We start from the raw sequence: 27081 nt of genomic DNA on the forward strand, positions 1-27081 counted from the left end.
GTATGGAGAGGGCAACATTTGGGCAGGTAAGTCATTCTTTATGACCGGAACACTGACTATGAGTCACTAAAGAAGGGGAGAGTAAAGCCCGGGGGTGAAAGGTTTGGCTACTTTATAAATTCCGAATTTCAGCCTGTATTTATTAGGGGGTGATTAAAGGAGTTAAACAAGAGATAACCTGTTCATCTAGTTATTTCAATTATAGTAGTAATGAAATAAAGTGGATTTTTTTAGAAGAGCATTTTTCCATAACCTGAACCAAATTGTTCAGGAATACAGTTGAAGCATTTAGACTATTTAGAGATTTTGAGATTCTATAAATTTCTTCTTACTATATAAATTTTGTGTCCTCATATGATCATCTTTATGAAAAAGAAAATATGTCAGTTTCAAGATATTCTATTTTGAATAAAATACAGTAAATATGTGGATAAATTAGAAGATATAAAATGATAAAATAAATTATAAAATATTGCTTGAGAACTTACTGTATGATAGGCATTGAACTAACAACTCAATGATTTATCTTAATTTAATCTTGAATTTTCAGATGAGAAAAGTAAGATTCAGAGAGTGAATATAAAAAACAACAGGGATACAAATCCAAATATTTGTAATTCAATAGCTCTCTTTCTTTATCATAAGAGTGTATTGGTATAGACAGTGAGAATTTACCCTCTCCATCTTTTCTTATTTGACATCTTCTTTATCCACTTTGGTCATTCAAATTGCTCTTTGTTTTATCTTTGGAATAACAATATTATTTAGAATAGCCTACGAATTTTCAGAGTGGCTTTATATATACCCTATATGATATTAGGATATTTTTATTAATTTATTTTTAATATAATTCCTGATGAGTATGTTTATTTCCTATAAAATAATTAATGCTCTTATAGGAACTAAAATTCTACATGAAGTCTAAAATATTCTTGGTTAGTTTGTATCCCTCTATTTCATTAAGGACATATCTTCTGAGAATTGTTTAGGGATGAGTTAATATACTGTCTTGGCAAAATAGCCTAGATCCGTGGTCGGCAAACTGCGGCTCGCGAGCCACATGCGGCTCTTTGGCCCCTTGAGTGTGGCTCTTCCACAAAATACCACGTGCGGGAGCATGTACAGTGCGATTGAAACTTTGTGGCCCATGTGCAGAAGTTGGTTTTCGGCCTGGGCGAGTCTATTTTGAAGAAGTACTGTTGATATTTGGCTCTGTTGACTAATGAGTTTGCCGACCACTGGAGATGATTGCAAACACGCTCTTCCATATGTGAGTTCTTTCTCCGTAGCAGTAATAGGAGCAGTAACAGCAGGGATAGTAATAAGTATTTCATAAAAATGGGATATGGATGAATTTAGCCCTTCATAAAATTAAGCATATTGTAGTTTACCTTTGAGTAGGAGACATAATAACTTTTAATAAATGTTTGCATTCCTTTTATCCTGAGTGACAAATTGAAACTAATTAGGCAGGATTAGAATAATATTGATGCTTGCATAAGTATAAAGAAATAGCAGCTAATGGCTAATTTTCATTGGCAGCATGTGAAAATAAAATAGATTTGGCATGAGAAAATAAATATCTTTCAGTTCCCAAGTGTATAACATATTTTTGGAGTGGCTTACCATGCTGAAAATTGACAAAATTGACAGTACAACATGTGCTCAGAGAGATATATCCTTCAATTTCTGACACAGTTGGCTAGCCCACAATGAATTAGATTATATAAGAAATAGGGCTGAGGAATACAAGGGTGAGACAAACTGCAAAAGGTAGTGATAATTTAAAGGTGTAAAAATAAAGATTCATAATTCAAAAAAAGGGCTCTGAAAGATTTGGGTATAACTCTACATAAAGAAACAAATGTTTCTTCTCACCATGTTATAGACAAGCTACATGATTTTAAGGTAAAATATGTAGATGTAATATATGTAACAAAAACACAAAAATGTGTAAGAGGGAATAAAGCTATATAGGTATAAATTTCTATATCTTACTGGAATTTAGTTGGTGTATTTTATCTAGATTCTGTAAATTAAGATGGATATGGTAAGTTTTAGAGTATCTATCAAGGAAATAATTAAAAATGAACAGGGTGAAAAAACATCAAGAGAAGTAAAATGCTATACTAGAAATAATATTTTTTCATTCAAAAAAGCATCCAAAGGAGTAATAGAAGAACAAAAAGTCATGAAAAAAATAGAAAACAAAGTATTAAATAGCAGACCTACTACAAACTATATCAATAATAGTAAAAGTGAATAGGTTAAACACTTAGACAATAGACAGAGATTGTCAGATGGGATAAAAACTAAAATTCAACTATGTGATTTGCAGGATATGCAATTAAGAGTCAAAGATACAAATAATTTGGAAGGAAAAGGATGGAGAAAATATATTAAGTATGAGTAAGTTACGACATTTTAAAACATATGTGCCCCTTAAAGGAGTCCCAAAATACATGAATTGAAAAAATGACATAATTAAAGGGAGAAATGTACAATTAAATAATAATTATTGGAGACAAGTACCACATTTTCAACAACGGATAGAACAATGAGGCAGATCCATAAATAAATAGAAGATTTAAGCACAAATATAGAAAATTGATCTAACAGACACTTAGTGAACATTCCAGCCAACAACAGGATACTTATTCTCATGCAAACATGGAACATTGTGAGCTGCAGAGATGGCAGCAGCTGGGGAGATTATCTACATTTCAAGGAAGAACAAGAAAATAAAGAGAATGTTTAGAGCAGAGATTTAAGGAATCTGCTGATGACAAATAATATATCCCATAGGACACTCTGGAAGGGTTTGGGGAGGTCACAGGTATGGGAGACGAGAACAACGTTGAGGGTGTACAGATCCATCTAGGGATAGCAATTTGGATGATGATAGTTGGCCCAGGGACTTGAACTCCTATGGGTTGAGGTTAAACCAGAATATAAGAGATTACTTAATTGATTCTGGGAGTGTTTTAGGGGAAAATGGATAATCAGTTCTGATTACAGTTTTCTTCTCAAGATTTGTGTCTGACATGGTGTTCAGCACTGAGGCTGCTTTAGGTACAATGGCTACAGGAGGGGAGAATGGACCGCTAAAGGGTTACTTTCCATAGGAGAGGGCACTGTTGTTGTTGGGCCAGGAGCATTGATTGGCTGTCACCCAAAGAGTGTCACAGGCTGAGATTACTCGGTAAATCTGACAGTTTTACTAACACTTACAAAGAAGACCATAGCACCCAGAAAGTGATAGCTTTCATTTAGTTGCCTAAAATAGTGGCAGATTTGATGTTTAATAAAGAATGATATCCATAACTAACACATAGAATGGAACACTCACACCAGCTGGCTCCATATTTTGGGAGAGATGACTCAATAAATATATGCCCCGGTCAGTCTGGAATCAGAACAAAAGCCAGATGAATTATGTGTCATGATGCCAGAGGAAGCATATTGCACATGAAGGATCAATAACCTTGCCAAAACTCTGGAATGTCAAAGTCTGTGAATAAAAGTCTCTCCTCTGTTCAGGTTCCTCATGGTCCTGCCCAGGTTGGCTGGCCATGGGAGGTTGACTGTGGGAGCTCATTGATCACCAGGGGTCAGCTCTTGTGTTGAGCGTCTGCCCCCTGGTGGTCAGTACGCATCATAGTGACCAGTCGCTCGGTCCTTCTGGTTGTTTTGGTCATAATAGTCGCTTAGGCTTTTAGATAGATAGATAGATAGATAGATAGATAGATAGATAGGGTATAGTCACTCTGCAGGCTTTGAAATCATTCTCTCATTTTATCATGATACTAGAGGCAAGGTGCACAAAATTTGTGCACGGGGGCAAGGTGTCCCTCAACCCAGCCTGCACCCTCTCCAATCTGGGACCCTTTGGGGGATGTCCAACTGCCTGTTTAGGCCTGATCCCACAGGTCTCACAATCTGGGACCACAGGCTAACTGCTTGCCTACCTGCCTGCCTGATTGCCCCCTAACTGCTCCCCTGCCAGCCTGATTACCCTCAGCTGCCCTCCCCTGCTGGCCCGATCACCAACTGCCCTCCCCTGCTGGCCTTATCGCCCCCAACTGCCTTCCCCTGCTGCGACCCGCCTCCTCCACTGGGACGATCCTCCTCCACAAGAGGTGGTGGAGATGCCAGGACTGGCTGCCTTTGCATTGCGTAGAGCCGCGGGACCCCCAGGCCTCACCGTGAGGATCAGCCGCTGGGCCCTGCCTCCACTGTGCATGTGGCCATCTTGTGACAAAGTCGTGCGAGGGCGTGACACCATCTAGGCTTTTATTATATAGGATTGACTTTTTTTACTTTTATTATATGTTAATCTTACCATTCATGTTTCCTAAGCTGATTTTGCTTTTGTGAATCAATGCACTTAAGTTACTCCTCACTGGCTCTGTATGCTAACAACATGGCATAAGCCTAGGTCTTATTGATTTTGGTATTCACAGCATATAACATGGACCTGATGAAAATGTTCAAAGAATGACTGTGAAGTGCTTGTTGAAGTGAGTGCTAGAGAGTCTTTAACACCATTTCTCTACTTGATCTTTGACACATTATTTATGTCACATTGTTCCTTGTAGTTTAGTACAAGATTTGGAAACACCCTGACCAGCCTGGATTTGAAACTTAAAGGAATATTTTTGGAGTATTTTATAGTATCTATTTGTATCTATCTACACCTTATTCACATATTCAATTCATGAGCACATCAAGCTCTGTATTAGTATGCGTGTCTATATTTACATAACTGAAAATTTATTTTTCATCTGAAACTCTTCATATTCTTCAGAATTCCTCCAAAATGACAGGATATATTCCTACTAATAAATGACTTTTTTTTTCTCTTTTCCAAATCAAGACATGGAATAGTCACTGTCAAGTGTTTTACACCCCCCCCCCCCCCCCCGAGATTTAACCTGGTAATCAGCTATCTATCACTTCAAATCTCTGTGAAACAAAATTCACATAAGAGCATATTTAATTTAAGCGCTTTTCCTCGGTGGACCCACATTCTCTGCTTTTAAATATCATTAGTCCCACCTCTTTTAAAAGGAGTTTTTAGGTTAAGTTTACCAGAAGCAGATTTGGGACAAGGTCTAATGTGCAAGTGAACTCCTTAGAAAGGTATTCATAGAGCAAACAAACTGATAAGGAGTTAGGGAAGGCAAGACAAGGGAGGGATAGAGGCCGAGCATGGATGACACTTCAGGCAAAGCCCACATCTGGTAGCTCTGGCCTAATTCCTCAAGGATACTTAGTAATGTAATTGATTAGCTTGCAAGTCAGAGTTATTGTTCCCAGAGGCCTTGGCTCAGGGCTTGCTCCTGCACCTGCCTGGCTCTTACTGGTTAAAAACCAACAGTGTAGAGTGAGGGGTGTGTGTGTAAATCCTAGGCACCCCTAGTCTTCAAGCATGAGCAAAGGGGATTGATTAACCCTAAAACTGTCTTTAAAAATGGTTTCAGGTTCACGAAGTTGGAAGCAGAAGTACACAGAAAATGGTAAGAGTTCACAAAGGAACAGTGTATGAGATCTGAGAAAAACTGGGCAGAGCACCTAGGCCAGTGGTTGGCAAACTCATTAGTCAACAGAGCCAAATATCAACAGTACAACGATTGAAATTTCTTTTGAGAGCCAAATTTTTTAAACTTAAACTATATAGGTAGGTATATTGTTATTAACTTAGTTAGGGTACTCTAAGCTGGCCTTTGCTAAAAATGTCCTCAATCTGATTGAGGTATGTTCACTGAGGTCGACCCCTTCCAACTCTCCCATCCACACTCGTCTTGTATACTTGTTTCGTCCATCTCCTTTCGTTCATCCTCTCTACATGTCCAAACCATCTCAACATGCCTTTCTCAATCCTCGACACTACATCTTCTTTCACTTCACTTTTTTCTTTCCCTAAAATTAACTTAATAAACTTTACTTAAAGTTTTAAGTCAACTTCACACTGTACGTGTGCGCCTGCACGTGGTATTTTGTGGAAGAGCCACACTCAAGGGGCCAAAGAGCCGCATGTGGCTCGCGAGCCTCGGTTTGCTGACCACTGACCTAGGCTGTCCTTAAAACTGCCCTTGGACTTTTTGCACCAGATAATTCATTTTCTGATTCAACACATATTTGACTATTTTCTATGTGTCAGGCTTAGACTAAATACTGATGGTTCAGAGAGATGGTTAGGAACAAGTTTCTGGTAGGGACAGAGGAGGAGAAATATTGTACAGAGTGACAGGCAGAGCATCAAGAGGCTATTGTTCAAGAAGCACAAATTTGGGTGCTACATGATTTCTCTGAAGAGATGTCCCTTGATTTAGGTCTTAAAGTCTGAATAGGATTATGATAGTACTGTAGTTGCATTATTTTTCTCATTTTTTCTACCCCCAAATTCTTATACTCTCAAGATTCTCCAAAAACCACCACTCTTAGATTAATTAGTAAATGACCCAATGATCTTGTGCAGCTTTTAAAAAAATACATAAATTTCTCAATAGCATTTTCTAATTTTTGAGTACACTAATTATCACAAAAATCTCTAATTTTTTGGCCTGGCCCTGGTTTTCTTTTTGCTTTTCTAACTCTCTTTTGCCCAGATTTTTACTAGTATTCTCTTCTTTTCTGTCATTTACTCAGGTTAACTCCCTGCCGTCTGCTCTGTTTCCTGGTGTCTCTTGTTTGTTTTTGTGTTTTTTTTTCCCCCCCTTGAGCAGTCTTCCTTGTGTCAGAAGTTCAGGAATCTTCATAATGATCTGTTCTCTTTCTCAACATTCTTAATTTAGTTCCACACACTATACTTTAAAGAAAGACACAGTGTAAAGATTGAAAGTACATCAAATGGCATTTAACCTGGAGAAGAGGAAGTTCAATGGGACATAATAAGGGTCTTCACCTATTCCAAAGGCTGTTTTGTGAAAGGAGGATTAAATTTATTTTGCGTTTCCATAGGAAACAGCTAGCAGCCTAGAATTTAGAGGAGGCACATTTTTGGATTAGTAAAGAAGTACATGTTTAAAAATTGAGGCAAAAAACATCGAATTGATAAGAAAATAGAGCATTTTCCTGTCATTAAAGAATGTCAACCACACGAAGAATGACAATTGGTTAGGGATGATGGTTAAAGGGATTGATGCCTCAGATGAGAATAGAGCCTTCTTTAAAAGTCCACCACAACTCAGGGACAACCTTGTGCTATGATCCTCTGGGTTTTTCACTGTTATTCCAAGCCAAGCACATCTCAAGCATAATTCATCATGTTCCCTTGTAAGCTGGTTTTCTGGATGACTTTCCGTCTGCCAGTAGAACTGTCTTCCCACAGGTCATCATGCATACCTCAAGCCTCAGCGCAATCCCTGGCTCATTTCTCTCTTTTGTTTCTCATTTCTAACCAGTCTTCCAGTCAGTTGTCCCTTGGTGAGATGTCTTTCATTTATCCTTTCTTCTTCCCATTGATAAGTGTTATGATTGAGAACCTTACTCAGAACTCTGCATGGATAAAGTTAGCATTTTGGGGCACCAGAGACGTGGTCTCCACAATCTATTGTGTAGAACACCCCAGATTAACTTTTAAAACGTCACCTGTCTGTGATATATAAAGATGATGTCTATCTATAACTGTACAAATAAAATTAAATTTCTTTAAATTGATTTTAGGAATTTAGGTTGATTTCAGGATTTTAGGAATTCATCTCATCAACTTCCGCTTTAACCAATGTTCCATTATGTTAACAGCATAAACCTTCTATTAGCCATTGTTCCATTATTTTTTAGAGTGAGCTGGCCTTTCTGTTAAGAATTGCAAGAACCCTTCGTCTTCACTACATCTTTCTAATTCTTTTATCTCTGATTTAGTTTGAATTCTTCTTATACTTTATCTCTTTCTCTTTTTAAAACTTTTCTCCCTAGTCTTTCCAGGAAAATAACTCTCACTTGTGAATACCCTGTATGTATGATTCATTTGGCACTAAACAATATATGACTCTATTTTTATGCAATTGTTGATTTATACATTTAATATATGCTAAAAAAAATAACCTCTTGAGAGCAAAACTCTTGTAAACACAATACCTGGTATTTCAAACTGTTTGATTGTATATATATGTATATTTTTTCTGTATTACAATTATAGATTTATTATACTGTTCACATTTTTTAAAATTATTATTAAGTGAATCAGACACCAGCTCCCTGATCTCTGTGCTGCTCTGACTTTTGTAAATGTACTGTGACTTAAATCTGTGAATCAGAGATTGGGTGTGGCCAGAAAAAGTGAGCATGCTGTTGAGGTATCCCAATTGTACATTGTATATTGCACTGATGGGGTATTTGTTTGGATTACATATTTTGGTGGTCCAATACATTTTAATCATAAACTCTATAGGAGAGCGTAAAAGATAGACACCTCAAATACAGGGACTGCTGTGTAGGGAAATTCAAAAGTGGAATGAATGGGTGGTATCTATTACATGATAAAAAATACCACAAACACCAATTACTTGCCATGAATAAGAAACTTAAGTTGCTTTTAAAATCTAAATGCTGGCATTATCCACAAAATTTAAAATATTTATTTGTAATTGTTACAATGTTGAATTGGTCAGTGTTATTCACTGAAACATTTTGAGTTGCATTAGTGTTTTGCAGCTCCACATTTACATTTAAAAATTACACATAAATTAAATGAAAAGTATAATATATGATTCTGTCTCCCATTTTCCTTTTCTACTTGGTATCATATATTTGCTTATCTTTTGCCCCTATGAACAACAACATAAAAAATATCCCTGATGAAGGAGGAAAAGGCATTGTATCAGTTTTGAGTTTCTTTGTTTTGTTTTGTTTTGTTTTGTTTTGATAATGGAATGCTTCCATCATGGCATATCTTCAGCACCTTCTCTAGCTGGAGGTCTTTGGGATAATCATTACATGTTGGCATGGATAGCATGCAGGCTGGTGCCTTCAAAGAGTCCCACCAGCCAGGTCTCACTTGGCTCTTGCAAAGCATTGCTAGCTGTGCTCTGGAAGCCCAGATCTCTTTTGAAGTCCTGAGCAATTTCCCCACCATATGCTGGAAGGGTGATCCCCATCCGATGTTAAAGAGGTGCCACAGCACTAGGCTGTGATGTGTCCACTGCCCCACAGAGGGTCACCTTTGTGAGCCACTTCTGTATTTAGTCACTTCCTGGTTCCCCATTGTCAGTATTATAATTTTTCACAATTCCTTAATTACTCCTCTTTTGGTTGAAAATCAGCTAGTGAGGTATTCAAACTCTAGGGAACAAAAACAATACAATAAGTGGAAGTTTTAAGCTGGGACATGTTGTCTGGGAGGGGATGCTACATGCAAACGCACACCCAGGCCACATCAGGCAGCCTGGGCCTCAGCCTGCTTTGAATATCTCTGGCCCAGAATTATTTAAAAAAAATATATTTTTATTGATTTCAGAGAGGAAGGGAGAGGGAAAGATAGAAACACCAATGATGAGAATCATTGATTGGCTGCCTCCTGTACACCCCCTACTGGGGATCTAGCCTGGAACCCTGGCATGTGCCCTTGACCAGAATTGAACCCGGGACTCTTCAGTCCACAGGCTAACACTCCATCCACTGAGCCAAACCAGCTGGGGCTGATCCGGAATTATTGCTTAACAACAAGGAAATCAATAGAATAGCTCTGTAACTGCCGAAACCGGTTTGGCTCAGTGGATAGAGCGTTGGTCTGCGGACTGAAAGGTCCCAGGTCCGGTTCCGGTCAAGGGCATGTACCTGGGTTGCGGGCACATCCCCAGTGGGAGATGTGCAGGAGGCAGCTGATTGATGTTTCCCGCTCATCATGTTTCTAACTCTCTATCTCTCTCCCTTCCTCTCTGTAAAAAATCAATAAAATATATTTAAAAAAAAAAAAAAAAGAATAGCTCTGTAACTGACCTTTCTACCCAATTTCTAAAATTTTGATTAAGTACATATTCTTTAAAGATGAACACATGGAAATTAAACCTTTCAAGAGCTGTTTTTTGTAAGTAGACAGGCTGAGATGTGCGGAGCTTCAGGCTCTCCACCTTTAAAGAGGTCTGATTAGGGACCATGTTTGTTACTTCCTGTGGTAAATACAGTGTACACTTAATTGAGGAGAAGATTTAATCTTCAATTTTTGAAATAGTTTTAAATTGGAGAAAATTATTTTTGTTAAAGACTTAAGTTACTGGGATGTAGATACATAGAAATAGGATGCCTGTTTACTGCAGTTGGACTGAAATTTTAAAGCTGAATTAATAGCATTTCTTCAACTGTCTAGAATGTCCTGTGAGTTATTCATAGTGTCCAATATACTTCCTTTTAATTCCATATCACCAGGGCTGAGTAGGAAAATAATTTCTCCTTATCTGAAGAATGAATTAACTAAGAATGGGAAATGATCTTTTAAGTTAATTTTATGCTTTGTTTTTCCCTTTATCATCCAGAAAGTGAGTGACAAAAGATTATTTTTTTTTCTCTTTAGTCATCATTTTCTTTTATCAGAAAAGTAGAAATATATATTCTGTGGGTGATTGATATATTGTAGAATGTAAGGACTGCTTATCCCAAGTAATTTTTACTTGTCTTTGGTTTTATATTCTTTTAGCAATTTTACCCTCAAGAAAAACCTATGTATGCAATGCAGGAAATTTTAATTTCTTCATTTTTACTGTGGTTCTTAAATGCTTGTGGTGTCCAGAGGGTTCCCTAAGGATGTGCAGTTAAAAAGCTCCTTTCTTCACATTCTCTTTGCAAGTGTAAAGAAAAGGAGCCTTAGGGGGTTTTCATCTCCCTATAAAAAAATACTCAAAGTTCTTCATTTGATTGCATAATTGTGAAGATGATTAACTTCCCAGTAACAGCAGAACTTTAATCCCAGCACATGAATAGTACACTTTGATGTTATTTATGACTATAACACACCACCCATTCATTTAAATATCATAGGAAAATCAATTAACTCAAGGGAACATGTGAGTTTCCTTCTTAACCTGATTTTAATAGGTATGATATGAAATTTAATGAGTTTAAAACATTAAACATATTTACTTTATGTAAATATTTATTCCTTTGTTCTCATGATACAAGTAGATTTTATAGCATACACTTATGAAATATTTTACCCATTAACTTTTTATTTAGGGAAAATTATCTTAGCATATTTATAGAGGTATGAGAACACTAAGAAAAACCTCAGCTGCCAAACATAATATTATAATCAATGTTTTCTGAAAACCTACTTTTTGTTCAACAGTCTAAATCCCAATACTTTCTTTGGTCAAGTTAAATGGATCATCATAAGGTCAGCATCTTATTTTTTAAAGAAGGAAAAGAAACCTACACTGGGCAGTAGGTTTTGGAGACTTGGAACCAGTAAAATAGAAGAGTCTGACTTGAAAAAAATTCTTATGAAAATAAAATCATTGCTATCATATCAATAATTTTAAGAAAATATTAAAAAATATTTTGCAAAATGCCATTCTTTTAATAGTTGTAATAAGTGACAATGATGATGTCCTATTGGTTATATCTAGGAAGAGTAGATAGAATTAAGTACAACCATCAAATGTAAAACACAAATGTAAATGACATTGAGACAAAAATGAATGTTTCATAGAAAGGAGTAGCCATGTTGGAATCTATTCACTTTAGAACCTGACTCCTGTTTGTTTTATAAGAATTTAGTGTCATTGCTGCGACTCAAGTTTATCACATGAGCATTAGACATAATCTTTGAGATAGCTATATGTCTCTGTGTGTGTATGTAATAGCAGTGGGCTTTTTCAGTGTGCTCTAAGGTGATTTGTCAAATCATAACCCATCTGTAAGATGTGTTCTAAGACTATTCTTTAGATCAGTTTTAGAGCCAGAGCAAAATGAATTGTTTTAAAAAATATTCACCTTTAAACTAATTGAAAAGTAAGTCAGAAGTTACTATGAATTTACTCAAACTGGATTTGTAAATTCTTAGAGGTAGAAGTGGTCAAAGAGGGGATAAATGAGGAAAGAAAGAGACTTGACTTTGGATGGTGAATGCTTGATGCAGTATGCAGATGATGTTTTATTGAGTTATATACTTGAAACCTGTATGTTTTCATCACCAATGTCACCCCAATGAATTCAATAAAAAATTAAGAGTACTTTTGTATAGCACTGCTCTTGGTACTAAAGATAAAGTGTCTTATTAGTTGAGCATTTATGTAATAAGTTTTTATTCTTTAACGTATGTGCCAGACATGTACTAGGCATGTGGTATTCATAGTGGACCAGAAAAACAAACTCTGTTCTGATGAAGTTTACATTCTAGGGGCTGAAGGGGAACAGCAAATAAACATATAAACCACCAAGGTAATTTAGGGAGTGATGGATGCAATGAGGAACTTGTAACTGAGTGATGTGATTGAGAGGGACAGGAAATGTGTTGGGACTTCTTTTTGTGGAATGAATGACACACAGGGAATATCCTGGGGAAAGGGAGTGCCTGGCAGACAGAGCAGCAACAGCCAAACCCAGCAGGTGAGAACACAGCTGTGCTGTTGGAGGAACAGCAGAATGGCTGTGTGGTTGGAATCACAGGGTAAATTAGGTAGGATCAAAGTATGAGAGATTGTCAGAGTCCAGAGGAAGGACTGTGGACTCTATTCAAAGTACAAGGACAAGACTGTACATTTTCAATTAGAGAAGAGGAATGATCCGATTTACATTTTAAAATGGCCACCAAGGCTTCTGCAGTTTGAATGGATCCCAAAGAGGGATTTTAAAGACTAGAAGCAGAAATGCTAATGAGGAGACAAATGCAACTGTCCTGAAAGGGCTACAGGGGCCTTGAACCTCTGGTCAGAGTAGTAGAAACAGAGAGAAGTGTAGATGCTGAAATTTGGAAGTAAACTTGACAGAGTGTGGTGAGGGTTTGGAAGTGAGAAAGAGGAAAGAGGAAAGAGGAAAGATAAATGATAAATGAATAGCCCCCAGGATTGGAAAGCGGAAAAAGTGCTGGTTGCATTTGCAGAACTGACAGTGGCCCTGGGAACAGGATTAGGTTTGGGAACCAGGAATTCAGTTGTGAATATGAAAAACCAGATTTTAAATTGGAAGTTGGAAAAATGAGTCTGGATTTCAGTGGACAGGACATAAGATCACACTTTAGATCAGGATTAAGATTTTGTGAATATATTTTAATAAATATTCACTTTTTAATGTTTTAGCATTGTTTTTCTAGTTTGGTATTAAAGAATTATGGCCTTTGAAATAAAATGACTTAAAGAATTTAAAAACAAAGAAGTCGTTAGAGTTTACTCATGTCATAAATTCATGGTTAATGTGCTATTGGAGCAAGGCAGACAAGAATGTATTCACTAATAAAGCACAAGACACTTCCTTAAGGAAAATAAATAATTAAAAGTTAATTATATATGTGTGTGTGTGAAATAAGTTCTTTTGATCCTATTTGGATGGATATTTTTTGAGCTGACAAAGGGATTATTAAATAGCACCTCTAGTTTACAAGAAAGTAAACCATGGGTCCTGCGCATTGTCAAGAAAGCTTTTAAATTTGCACCTTATCGATTAATTGCCACTACCTTGGCCAAGCCTGCATTAAGACAGATGCTTTCTTCCAACAGCATTCACTTTCTTAGAATCTTGTCAATTTTTAAAGCTTTGAAGAACTCAGTTTATAATGTATGGATTTAGAGTACAAAGCTTGAGGGGAAAGACTATATTTATTACAGGTTCAATTTCACTGAAAGAACACCACCCCCCCCCCCAAAAAAAAAAATAAATCACACAAACAAACAAACAAACAAAAACCAACCAAACAGATTTGCAGCTTCTTTGAATATGTATTATTTCCAGTTTAGAAAGCCTCATCCTTAAGGGCAATGACCCAGTTCCATCCAGGACTACCTGAGTGTTACTATCAAATGAGTGAGGATGCATGAATGATATTTTTATTTCGTTTTCAGGTCATAGAAAATTACCAATCCTCTGGAAATAGTAAGTCTTATCTTTGTGTCTTGCTTAATGTGCATTTGGCGTTTTCCTCTGCTCTGTGGAAATATGTTATGCTAGATTTCTAAAAGATACCAGGTGCAGAAAAGCCAACTGAGGTTTGCCACCCTCAACTTGAGCCTTCAGGGAGGTGTCATAGACTTTCAGGTTATTGGAAATCAATGCTAATTGGAATTCTTTTTGAAATAGCAGAAACAACCTAGAGCAGCCTTGCAGACATAGCTAGATTTAAGTCTAACAGCCCCACTGCTGAATGAAATATTGTCTGGTGAGATGGGTTTTTGATCATGTTTATATTTCAAAGGAAGATTCTTATTTTTCGAATTTATATCATGTTTCTAAGATTTGAAGAACCAAGAGAGCTAATCATTCCTGCTTGATGGGACACTGAAAGCAATCAGATTTGCTTTGGATCAACATTCAGTTGCTATCTTCAGAGTCAGTGATGCTCAAATAACAATGCCTGCTCAAAAGATTACATGTGAATATTTGAAGCATAGTTGACCTGGATTTCTACTAGCACAAATAGCAGAAAACCTCAAAATCTTTACTGGAAAGATGTATATTTGTGCACACATGCTTGCATGTGTAGGTACTTCAGGAAGCGAGACTTGCCCACAGGACATTGTGCCATTCAAATTCAGTAGTTCCCTGAGAGTTAGGAGAAAGGAAAATCAAAGACTGCCTGCTCAACTCCAAAACATGGTTTTGAAAATTAAAGATACATAAGTCCATGGCTTATAGAACAAACCCAAGTTCTTTTAACATTTTACTTCTGGGATAATTTTCTGGTGCACAGCATAACTGCCTGTTTCTTGCCCAAGGTATCAATTCTAAACATGCAAATTCCTGGCCTTCCAACAACAAAGTCTTGGAGCAAGTGAATCATGATTGAATTTAAAGGCATCCTACAGTGGTGTAATTACTATGAATTATAAAAGTGTGGCTGTTTATGTTCCATTATTTATGTGTAAGAGAGTAAAAATGCATTATAGTACTTGGGGTTGTTCAACTACTGTTGAGGTGATGTATTTATGTTGCTGAATTACACTAAAAGCCATAAATGGTTGGAGAAGTCACCAGAATGACTTCAAAGATAACATAATTATGAATGTGCTGGTAGAAGAAACAGTTTCTACTGACAAACATGATATTTTTTTATCACCACACTACTTTTACTTTTCCTAAGAATTCGTTTAAATCCTAGATCCCCTATAAGGATTTTCTTAAAGTCATATTTTGTATGAGGTGCTGACTTTAAAATAATTAGGTCCAATATTAGCCTTTTGAGAAAAAATATTGAATAAGGAGGGAAATTGTTGTGCTAGATTCAAGTAATGTAAAAGATTATTCTGATTATTACATATTCTCTCTCAGACACTTATCAGGGCACGCAGTAAAACAAGGTAATAGTCCTACACTAATGCAAGGAAAATGTGCACTATATGTCTGAAAACATTACTGTTGTTAGTTTTAAGTGGTGGCATCCTTCTTTGAGAATTAGAACACTAATTATTCTATTACTAGAGGCCCAATGCATGAAATCCGTGCAAGAGTAGGCCTTCCTTCCCCCGGCTGATGGCATTGTTTTCCCTCTGGCACCTGGGACCCGGGCTTCCCTCTGGCTGCCATCAGGCACCCAGGACCCAGGCTTCCCTCACAGGATGTCCGGAAGGACATCTGATCTAATTAGCATATTATACTTTTATTATTATAGGTTCTTAAAGCTTACCAATTAAGACAGTGTATTAGAATACACATCAACTCTCAACCTGTCTTTATATAACCACTTGCATACCTGCCTTCTGATCTGCTGGAGTTATCTGATATGCTGAGATACATTCTCTGTATGCTGGTTATACACAAAACATGGTCAATATATTCATATTCCTTTTCTTCTTTCTAATACAGTGGTTACTTTCAACAATTGATTTAAATTTTTGATTGACCAATAAATGTAAATTCAGTTAGAACTCACCTTAGCATAGAGAAGACTAGTCCTATAGTCTATCTAACTTAAAGTATTTTATATTTGTGTAGGTACTGACTTGAATAAGTTGCTTTAGTCTCCGTAATTTTAGCTCAATATATCATAGAACTTATAATTGCAATGAATAGTTTCTAAGAGATATTTGTATTTTCATTTAGTTTCAACTGGTGGTAGAATATAACAAAACTGAAGACATCATCAGAACTATATACAAATATGAAAAAAAAATTATTTAGCTATCAGAGGAATTATAGATATAGTTATGCTGCTAAAGCATGTCACAATAAATGCAAGGTTACATAACATGAGTGTGTGTGAGGATATTCCTGCAGTCCTAATTCCATATGTCCATGAGTGAAATAACTGTACAAAAATATCCATGTCAAAGTCAGTACTTTACTTTTGTAGCTGGGATTTGTTAGTGCTGTGTGGTTTGGTTTTCTATTTCACCTACCTATTTTATGATTTTTTTTTTGAGGGGAGAGGAAATATAAAAGTTCACACATGCTCAGTTACATGAGTGTATCTTGTTCTAAATGTGTAGTTCTTGTATTCCCTCTAACCTTTATGTTTGAAATGCATTGTTGAAAACATCCTTTTTTCCTCCCTTGCCTAATAGGCTTGGGGATTAAAAACATGCACTTCCTTTTGCTGGGAAAAAGCTTTTTATTTTGATGTAGTTCCATTTGTTTATTTTCTCTTTAGTTTCCAATGCCCTAGGAGCGGTATCGGTGAAGAAATTGCTTGGGCATATGTCTGAGATTTTGCTGACTGTGGATTCCTCTAGTATTTTTATGATTTCCCGTCTTACATTTAAGTTCTTTATCCATTTTAAGTTTATTTTTGTGTATGGTGTAAGTTGGTGTTCTAGTTTCATTTTTTTGCATGTATCTGTCCAATTTTCCCAACACCATTTATTAAAGAGACTGTCTTGACTCTGTTGTATGTTCATGCCTCCTTTGTCAAATATGAATTGAGCATAGTGGTTTGGGTTGATTTCTGGGTTCTCTATTCTTTTCCATTGATCTATATGTCTGTTCTTGTGCCAGTACCATGCTGTTTCGAGAACAGTGGCTTTGTAATACAGCTTGATATCTGATATTGAGATCCCACCTACTTTGTTCTTCTTCTCAGGATTGTTGCAGCTATTTGGGGTCTTTTTTTATTCCAGATGAATTTTTGGAGAGTTTGTTCTAGGTCTGTGAAATATGCCGTTGGTATTTTAATGGGAGTGCTTTGAATCTATAGGTTGCTTTGGGTAGTATGGACATTTTAATGATGTTGATTCTACCAATCCATGAACATGCTATGTTCTTCCATCTGTTTATGTCTTCCTCTTTCTCTTTTTTTCAATGTCCTATAGTTTTCTTCATATAGGTCTTTTACCTCCAGCGGCACAATTCACCATAGCTAAGATTTGGAAACAGCCTAAGTGCCCATCAGCAGATGAGTGGATTAAAAAAATGTGGTACATCTACACAATGGAATACTATGCTGTGGTAAAAAAGAAGGAATTCTTGCCCTAACCGGTTTGTCTCAGTGGATAGAGTGTTGACCTGGGGACTGAAAGGTCCCAGATTTGATGCTGGTCAAGGGCATGTACCTTGGTTGTGCGCACTTCCCTCGTAGGGGATGTGCAGGAGGCAGCTGATCAATTTTCTCTCTAATTGATGTTTCTAACTCTCTATCCCTCTCCCTTCCTTTCTGTAAAAAAATCAATAAAAAATATTTAAATAAAGGAATTCTTACCATTTGCAGCAGCATGAATGGAACTGGAGAGCATTATGTTAAGTGAAATAAGCCAGTCAGAGAAAGATAAATATCACATGATCTCACTAATTTATGGAATATAATGAACAACTTAAACTGATGAACAAAAATAGATCCAGAGTCAGAGAAGCATTGTCAGACCGTCAAACCTCAGAGGGGGAAGGCAAGGATTAGGGGTAAGTGGGAGAAATCAACCAAAGCAGTGGTCAGCAAACTGCGGCCCCTTGAGCGTGGCTCTTCCACAAAATACCACGTGCGGGTGCACACGTACAGTGCAATTGAAACTTCATGGTCACACTCAAGGGGCCCAAGAGCCGCATGTGGCTTGCGAGCCGCAGTTTGCCGACCACTGAATCAAAGGACCTGTATGCATGCATATAAGCCTAACCAATGGACACAGACAACAGGGGGGTGATGGCCATGAATGGGGGGATAGGAGGCAATGGAGGGATAAGGACACATGTAATACCTTAATCAATAAAGAAATTTTTAAAAATCATGTACTTCTAAGTAAAGGAAAAGGAGAGAAATGAAGTATTTTTGAGCTGAAGGGTATCATTAACTGAGGGACCACTGAGACTACAGCAGTTCAATAATGCCCAACTAAAAAAAGAAAAGAAATAACAAGAATGTTCAGGTACTGTGAACGGACTCAGTCTTTACAGGAAAGATGGGCAAGGTCATAAAAATCCAGAAAAATTATGTAACTATTCTGGTTGATAGTACAAATCATGAATAAATCATACACAGCAAGTGAAGCATGAAAATAGGTTGGTATCTAGGGGACTGGATGCTGAATTCTTAGAAAAAAACAAACACAAAACAGGGATACACATATTGTCCCCTGTTCTTCCCACAGTAAGAGAAAGAACAGAATGTTGAAATTGTGGACTTCCATAGGACGCCAATAAGTAAGCATGTTTTCTGAAGGGTAGATTAGTTAATTTTTTCATGTTACAGAAGTCATCATGATTTCAGGGTTTTTCTTTTTGTTCCAAATGATTATATAATAACCTTGGAACACCTTCAAATGTATACACCAGTATGTGTGGCTTATAGCAAAAACTTGCTCTCAGTTAATTATTAAGATTATTAATTTTTTAATATTGATATTCTCAATTTTCTAATTATTGCATAACCAATTTTAAGCACTAGTCTTAAACTCCTCTGAGTATAGCGAAAAAGTATAGAAAATTCTTAGGATTGTGAGTTGGAGTAGGAGATAGGCTAGTATCACAGGAAAATTAGGTGAATATGCTGGAGTATTTATCCTATAGTCTGTAAATACAGAATCCCTTAATTTTATTTGTGATTAGGTTAATTCCTATTATTTCATACAAACTTTGGTACTTGTACATACATAAATATATGAAAACTTAAATTCAAATTATGAAATTCCCATGCAATCTGCATAAGCCTGTTTTTTGTTGAGTTCACTTTCTTATCTTCACTCTTAGCTTTATAGTTCTTTAATGTTCTCTCTAGACCCCATTTTTAAGTACATGTCACAACCATCAATTATCAATAGACCCTGTTACATGTTAAATGAAATGATGGTAAGAGCTGGAATTGTTCTCATGACTGTGAGAATTATGATAGAGCAGTGAAGATGTAGGTTTTTGACATAAATAGATGAAAAATACATAAATGCCAAGGCTTCGTTTGAAGCCATACCTTCTTTCATTATTTCATATTCTAGCAAAGGAAACTCCAAATATTAAGCCTCTATGACTTGTTCTTAAACAATTGTAAATTCATTGATCTTCATTCAAAGACTAAATATGATCCACATATCAACTAGATTTGTAGATTCTGTAGCTGTTAACTGGGAGTCAGGGCAGAGATTATTTAGTAAGGAGAATGTGACGTCATCCATCATATTTTGAGCTTTCTGGGTGAGGGAGGGGCACAATTCTTAGGCTTCTCCAGACTAAAAGGCTAAAGGGCTCTCTTTGCCCAATCATACTCCTCAAAGGAAATTAACTGCTGGAAGTTGTTATGAGCAGCACCTTCCATTCATGTTGTGCATTCCACATTAAACAACTAAAATATAGACAGAATGTCTAAAACTATGTATTTAATACATTGGGCAACAGACAGTGGAGGACTGTGATTCCTGAGAGAAGAAAAGCCAATAAGGTGATCCCTACATCTGTATCCTCTACTGTATGGAGACAGTTTCTAGATAGAAGTTCAGAGAACGGGGCATCGAACCAGAGCTCAGTGTTCTCTCACTGGAAGAGACCAAGGATAGAGGTTTAACACTATTAGTCATTTGTAATATGTATGGAATACATATATATTGAGTATCTCTTATATGGAGTCTGTTATGTGCTGCAGAAACTCTAGAAGAGATTTTCTAAAACACTTGTCTTGAACCTTCCTTTTTTTTTTACTAGAATATTTGCATTTTCTGACTAATTAACAGAAGAGAACTTAAACATCTGCACACATCAAAATCTCAGTCCTTGTTAATATAAACTAGTGCTTTACATTCAGATTAGTTTAATTAGATACTTGGTTTTATGTTTGTTTTCTTTGTAGAATACTTTTTGATGTCCAATCACAGCCACCTCTCTAGTCTCCCTGCTTCATCTCAGTCTTTTGACAGGAGCCTGGTAAAACAAACTCCCAGAGTTATGTAGTATTGAAGGGCACAGGAAATAAAGGTTCTTTCTTTTAAGTTAAATAGGGTCTTATTTATTGCCTTCTTATATCTAGTATTGCCAAAGATGCAGTATCAATACAAAAATATTTTAGCATTTGGTGTATATGGCACACAAGTGTATGGTAGGACGAGCAATAATACACTGATAGCAGTACAGGAGAATGTGCAGTAATGTTTCAGCCAGGACCATATAAAAGGCAAAGTGTGTATATGGTTAATTGATGGGAGTTTGAGGAGATAACTCCTTAGGGAAGATATTGGCAAGAAGTAGCCCTTTGCAGTTACACACACAAAAAAGAACACAAACACAAAAACAAACAAACAAAACACACCACCACCACCACAACAAAACTGTAAATGTGAAAATATTGTGTGTGTAAAGAAAATTCTAAAAATTGCTTGTGGTATCAAGGAAAATTGTACAGAGGAAGCGAGTATTTAAGAAAAGGAAAGAATTTGTTAGTTGTAGAAAGGGGGGAAGTTATTTCTTTTTTTGTGCAAGAAAAATTATGTGCTCCATTAATACAGTTAAGTACAAAAATTGTGCATGGTTTCAGGACACTTGCATCTTTACAAATCACATAGGTGACACAACATTTCTAGGGACTTCTATAACATTTAAACCATGAAGTTGGAGTGATTATCTGTTTGAAAGGATTAATTTGCATCTCCAAAATTTGGGAAAGTTTATTGTTTTTCATCTATCAACTGCATCCATCAAAATCAACCCTGGCCTTTCAGAGACCCCGTCATGGTTTTGTCCTTTCTCCTGTTGATCTATGTTGCCTGACACTGAATTTAAGGAGACTTAAGACATTATTTACATAAGCTGGGGCCCCTTGCAAAGCCACATTGGGGACAATTTAATTTTTTCTGTTCAGTTGGTTGAGAAAAGGAATTCAGGCACAACTGTGTAACATACTGTTTTAATTAGATGTGAAGAGTAGCAGTAGCTTTGATTTCTTCCTCAAGTTCTTTCAGTATGAAGATTAGTTTTACAAACTGTAGTAATTTTGTTTTGTGAAAGTGAAATGTTTGAGAAGTTATTTTGCACTGCCCATAAGAAAAATGTCTTATAAATCCAATTTTGTTTCTTTCATTACTTTTGACCAGTAGACAAAGTAGGTGAAGGAAAACCAGGCTGTTTTCAGGAACTCCTCCAATAAAATAATAAAATCAGAAATAAATTCACATTTCAGAATGTTAAAATTAGAAATAAAATTACATCTCAAACTGTTAAAATTTTCCAAAGCAAGAAATGGGAGGCAGCCCATGGTTGTGTACCCAAGTGAATTTTTGAAGAAATAATGAGTTTATATTTTTAGGGAAATACTATAGCTTGATCTATCTTCTTTCTAGTGAATAAAGGAATTGAAAGTATATTTCTTTTTAATAAAGTAAAAATATCAGTAAAAATTAATATTTAACAAATGCTTTGCAAAATATGGACATCTCTCACATCTCTTTAGCAGTCTAAGTAAATTATCACTAAAATTGCCATTTCTCAATGAGATTGTTGAATGACATGTATGCATTGGAAGCTTAAAACTTCTTATAACAACATAGAGAAATATAAATCCATATGCCTAATAAGTTGCAAAATTCTAGCTAGTTTTGTGGTTTCAATGTATATCAAATATGATACCTAATGGATGTATTAAAGAATGAGAGAGAGGGGGAGGTGGAGAGAGAAAGAGAAAATAAATTTTCAAAGCTAATGGTCATTAGTGAATAAAGGGACTGAAAGTATCATATTAAAAGACAGATAGATAGACAGACAGATACAGAATCATTGAATTGACCCTATGGTTAAAGTATTATTTGGATGTTTTATTTGGTTCCCTGTTGGAGAATGGAAAATTATTGTGAATATAGTCTGAAGAGAAATCTATAGCATGCAATGGTAACCAAAATTTAAATTTCTAGATTAGCTTGTATGTTGTTGAAGAGGAACAATGACGAAAAACAGTGCTTAAAAGTGGTTTTATTAATCTTTCACTGTTCTTTACATCTATGAAATCCTCTCTAGGATTGAATGCATTACTTTACCTTTTGGTTTACACTTGCCTTGGTATGTCTGCAATTTTCTACCTTGTATTTAAGTAGTTTGTTCTCAGATTATTGCCTACTCCCCTTGAGCTCATGAGGGCTTTCACCCCAGTGACATTAGAAAGTTGTGGAACTAAATTCAGGCAAGATGAGAAAGAGGCTCTATGATCACACATTTAGTTCTAATGTTTCTTACACAAAATAACTTTCCAAGTATTCATTTTTATGATACTCTTCTCAATGCCTTGGCTATATTATAAGTGATTCTCTGGTATCAAGTTCAATTAAAGCAATAACAATTTCTTTTCTGATATATTTAGTATGTGTGTATGTATGTGTATGTGTGTGTGTGTGTGTGTGTTTGTGTGTGTATTACAATGGTTTATTTTTTACACAGAGTCAGGAAAAACAGGTTTACAGTTTTTCATATGAAAAATAATACAATAACTAATATATAATAATGCAAGAATAATCTCTGTGTTTCACATATTGACAACTATAAACCTACTTTTGACCCACACTCTAAAATAAAGTTACATAAATTGCTGAATCCAAGAATTCCTGTCACATATTTTCTGTAATTTTCTTGTACCCAGATACGTTTGTACTCATGTGAGAAAGTTAGTTATAAATGGGATATCTAAACTTACCATAAGCCAAAAGAGAGTGTTTATGTAAGTAATATTTTCCTATGAAATAAAAATATATATCTTAAGCCAGGTTGGGAGAGTATTAAGAAATTTCCACTCAAAAATAGATCTGTCAAGTTATGACAAAGACATGTCGATAAACCTACAGAAAATATTTTGGACAATCATTTGTAAGCATTTTTCCAGAAAAAAACTATTAATACCATTTATTTAGTGAAAAACATTTTGATATCATAAATTCCTACCCATTTTTTTTGCTTCATGTAGTAATAATTAGTGATATGAATATGATCTATTAAAATCACACCTATATTTTAGAGTTTTCTCTACAAAAATGTGAACAGTATATTTTGACATTTGCAAAACTTCACTTTGGAACTAGTATTTTGTGAGTAAAGTTTGCAACTTAATCATTTTTTTCTGAGTTATAATTGCATCTGAGATAAACATGAAAAAATAAGAGAATTGCTATAGAGAGGCTGGAACTTCTGAAATAGTACTCTTGGTTGTAAGCTTGAACAAACAATGCTGTGTTTGCACTACTCAGTCTGAGGGGATGTGAAGTGCTTTGAAGCCATTTCTTATCCAAGTCCAGAAAGATAATATCTAGGGAAATGTATATTTTTACCTATTTTCCTTATGCTAAGTGTGTAATCGAGCAAATAATCAGTGTGGGCTGTGATGTGCTCAAAATTCATAATGCATTAGTGTGAATTGCATTTTGAACTTTGAGGGAAAAAAAGATAGCTACACCTCTATATAGTATTTAACCATTTAATTTTAAATTCTAAACAGGACATGAAAATAAACACTAGTATATTATTTATGCCTAAATGCTAATTACTTGGGGATATAAAATGTCATTATTTATTTTTACACTAGCTAACTGAAGTGGAAAATAGAGATAATTCCCACAAGCATAATTTATAGTTGCCTCTATTTTGTGACTATATCAGCTGAAAACTTTTATGCTATAATTACTACATCCTTCCACTTTACTTTATATCTTGATACAACTTTAATATGGTGGTTCCAGTGCTAGGCACTGTTTTTCTCTGACATAATATGATATACTTTATGAGAATGTATGTTTTAAAATAAAGTCTACTTAGGTATCAAAAGACATTGGAAGAAATAGAATAGCAGCTTCAAAGTTATTACAGAAGATATAAACTAGTGGAGCCATCCTCTATAATAAAAGGGTAATATGCAAATCGACCGAATGGCAGAACAACAGGTCGCTATGATGCGCACTGAACAGGGGGAAGATGCTCAATGCAGGAGCTGCCCCCTGCTGGTCAGTGCACTTCCACAGGGGGAGCGCTGCTCAGCCCCAAGCCAGGCTCATGGCTGGCAAGCGCAGTGACAGTGGCCTCTCCCACCTCCATGACAGCACTAAGAATGTCCTACTGATGGCTTAGGCCCATGGGGGGCGGGCCTAAGCCATCAGTCAGACATCCCCTGAGGGTTCCCAAACTGCAAGAGGGCACAGGATGGGCTGAAGGGACACCCCCCCACCCCCCCCACCCCCGCCGAGTGCACAAATTTCGTGCACTGGGCCTCTAGTCTATATAGATAGATAGATAAATCTATCTATCTATCTATCTATCTATCTATCTATCTACACACACACACTGAGTGGCCAGATTATTATGACTACCTGACGTTTGTAGGCAAATTAGCTATAATTTTGCACTGAAGTAGCTAGAGGGCCAGACCATTATAAATAGGGAAGCAGGTTGTTTACCACGACAGAAGTGATTTTTTTCAGAAGATATGGGTAAACAACGTGATTTAACAGCCTTTGAATGTGGGATATATTTGAATGTGAGTGGCCAGATTATTATGACCACCTGACGTTTGTAGGCAAATTAGCGTTACACTGCATCGTATGGGATATGGAAGCTGAAGGCCCGTTTGAACACCTTTGCTGTCTGCAGTTACCAAGATAAAACATCTCCAATTCGCACAGGAACTTAAGGATTGGACAGTTGAACTTTGGAAAAACGTCATGTGGTCGATGAATCACGTTTCCAGTTGCATCATGCAGATGGCAGAGTGAGAATTTGGCGGAAACAGCATGAAAGCATGTGCCCCACATGCATGAGTACAAACCTTCAAGCTGGTGGGGCAGTGTTACGGTTTGGAGCATGTTTTCCTGGCATGATTTGGGCCCTTTAAATCGTGTGGAACAACGTCTGAATACCACAACATACCTAAGTATCATTGCTGATCAAGTTTATCCTATCATGTTGATGGCGTATCCCAATGGAGATGGCTTCTCCCAACAAGACAATGCTCCATGCCATGGTGCTCGTATTGTGCAGGAGTGGTTTCAAGAACATGAGGGAGACTTTACCTTGCTTAGGTGGCCCTCACAATCACCAGATCTCAATCCAATTGAACATTTGTGGGACGAAGTTAAAAGAGCCATCAGGCAGCTGGTTCCACAACCATCAAATCTCACAGAACTGGACAGTGCTATTCATCAGGCGTGGCGTCAGATTCCTTGCATCACCTTTTAACATCTCCTGGAGTCAGTGCCAAGAAGAATCGCCGCAGTATTGAAGGCAAAAGGTGGCCCAACGAAGTACTGATGGGGCGGTCCTAATAATCTGGCCACTCAGTGTGTGTGTGTGTGTGTGTGTGTGTGTGTGTGTGTGTGTGTGTGTGTGTATATCCATCCCACATTCAAAGGCTGTTAAATCATGTTGTTTACCCATATCATCAGAAAAAATCACTTCTACTGTTGAGGTAAACAACCTGCTTTCCCTATTTATAATGGTCTGGCCCTCAAGAAATTTCAGCGTTAAATTATAGCTAATTTGTCTACAAACGTCAGGTGGTCATAATAATCTGGCCACTCAGTTTGTGTGTGTGTGTGTGTGTGTGTGTGTGTGTACACAAAAGCCTAAGTGACCATTCCAACCAAAGGACCAGAACGACCGGTCACTATGACACGTACTGACCACTAGAGGCTTCAGTCAGACATCCCCCGAGGATTCCGGGACTGCTAAATGTAGCAGGCTGGGCTGAGAGACACTCCCCCCACCATCTGAGTACACAAATGTCGTGCACCGGGTCTCTAGTGTACAAATAAGTATTCTAAAGATGGTCTTTAAAAAATGAACTATTTTAAAGGTCCTTGTTTAAAGTGTCTAATACAATCAGATCGTATTTTGGAAGTAAATTTCAATGCTTACTTGGCAGAGCACATGGTTTAAAAATTTCTTATATAAGGCAGCAATGTCACACATTACAAGGGCATAAATATAATGTAACACACTGTGATCTAAACCTTGATTTGTGACTGATGACAGCATCTAATCAGAAGTAAAGGCAATAAGGTTTCTCTGGTGGTTTGTATGCTTAGTGTTAATTTTGTTTGCATGTAACTTTTTTCTTTATCTTGGATCATAAGTTTTTCCTCCATTGTGTCCAGTTTTCTCTGTATGATATTTCAAGGACATTAATATTTTTGCTAATTTCCTTTTCCATGGTAGGCCCTATCTGTGATAGAGGACATATTTTCTCCCAAATCTTGGATGACTAGTTTACTTTGGTGTCCAATTGTTCTGATAGAAAGTAAAATAAAATGGGTTAGTATTACTGTTCTTCTTCTTAATTTAGAACTTTAAAAATTGAGACACTGCTTAAGTACAAAATTGTCATAAATGACTAATAATGATTTGAATATATATATGTACTTGAATATTTAATATTCATTCAATAAGCATGCCTCAATTAATGAATTCAGTTTATAGTAAATGTTAGTATATCAATCAGGTCACCAAAGAGAATTGGATTATTAACATTCATTAACTTTGTAATAGATAACTTAATCGTACAAATAACCCAAAGCTATGTAATTAGAATGTGATTATATTCCCATTTCTTTATGACAAAGTGAACTT

Source organism: Myotis yumanensis, unplaced genomic scaffold, assembly GCF_028538775.1.
Source record: "Myotis yumanensis isolate MYYU_CA2020_CCGP unplaced genomic scaffold, mMyoYum1.0.hap1 SCAF_7, whole genome shotgun sequence".
In the NCBI taxonomy this organism is placed as follows: Eukaryota; Metazoa; Chordata; class Mammalia; order Chiroptera; family Vespertilionidae; genus Myotis; species Myotis yumanensis.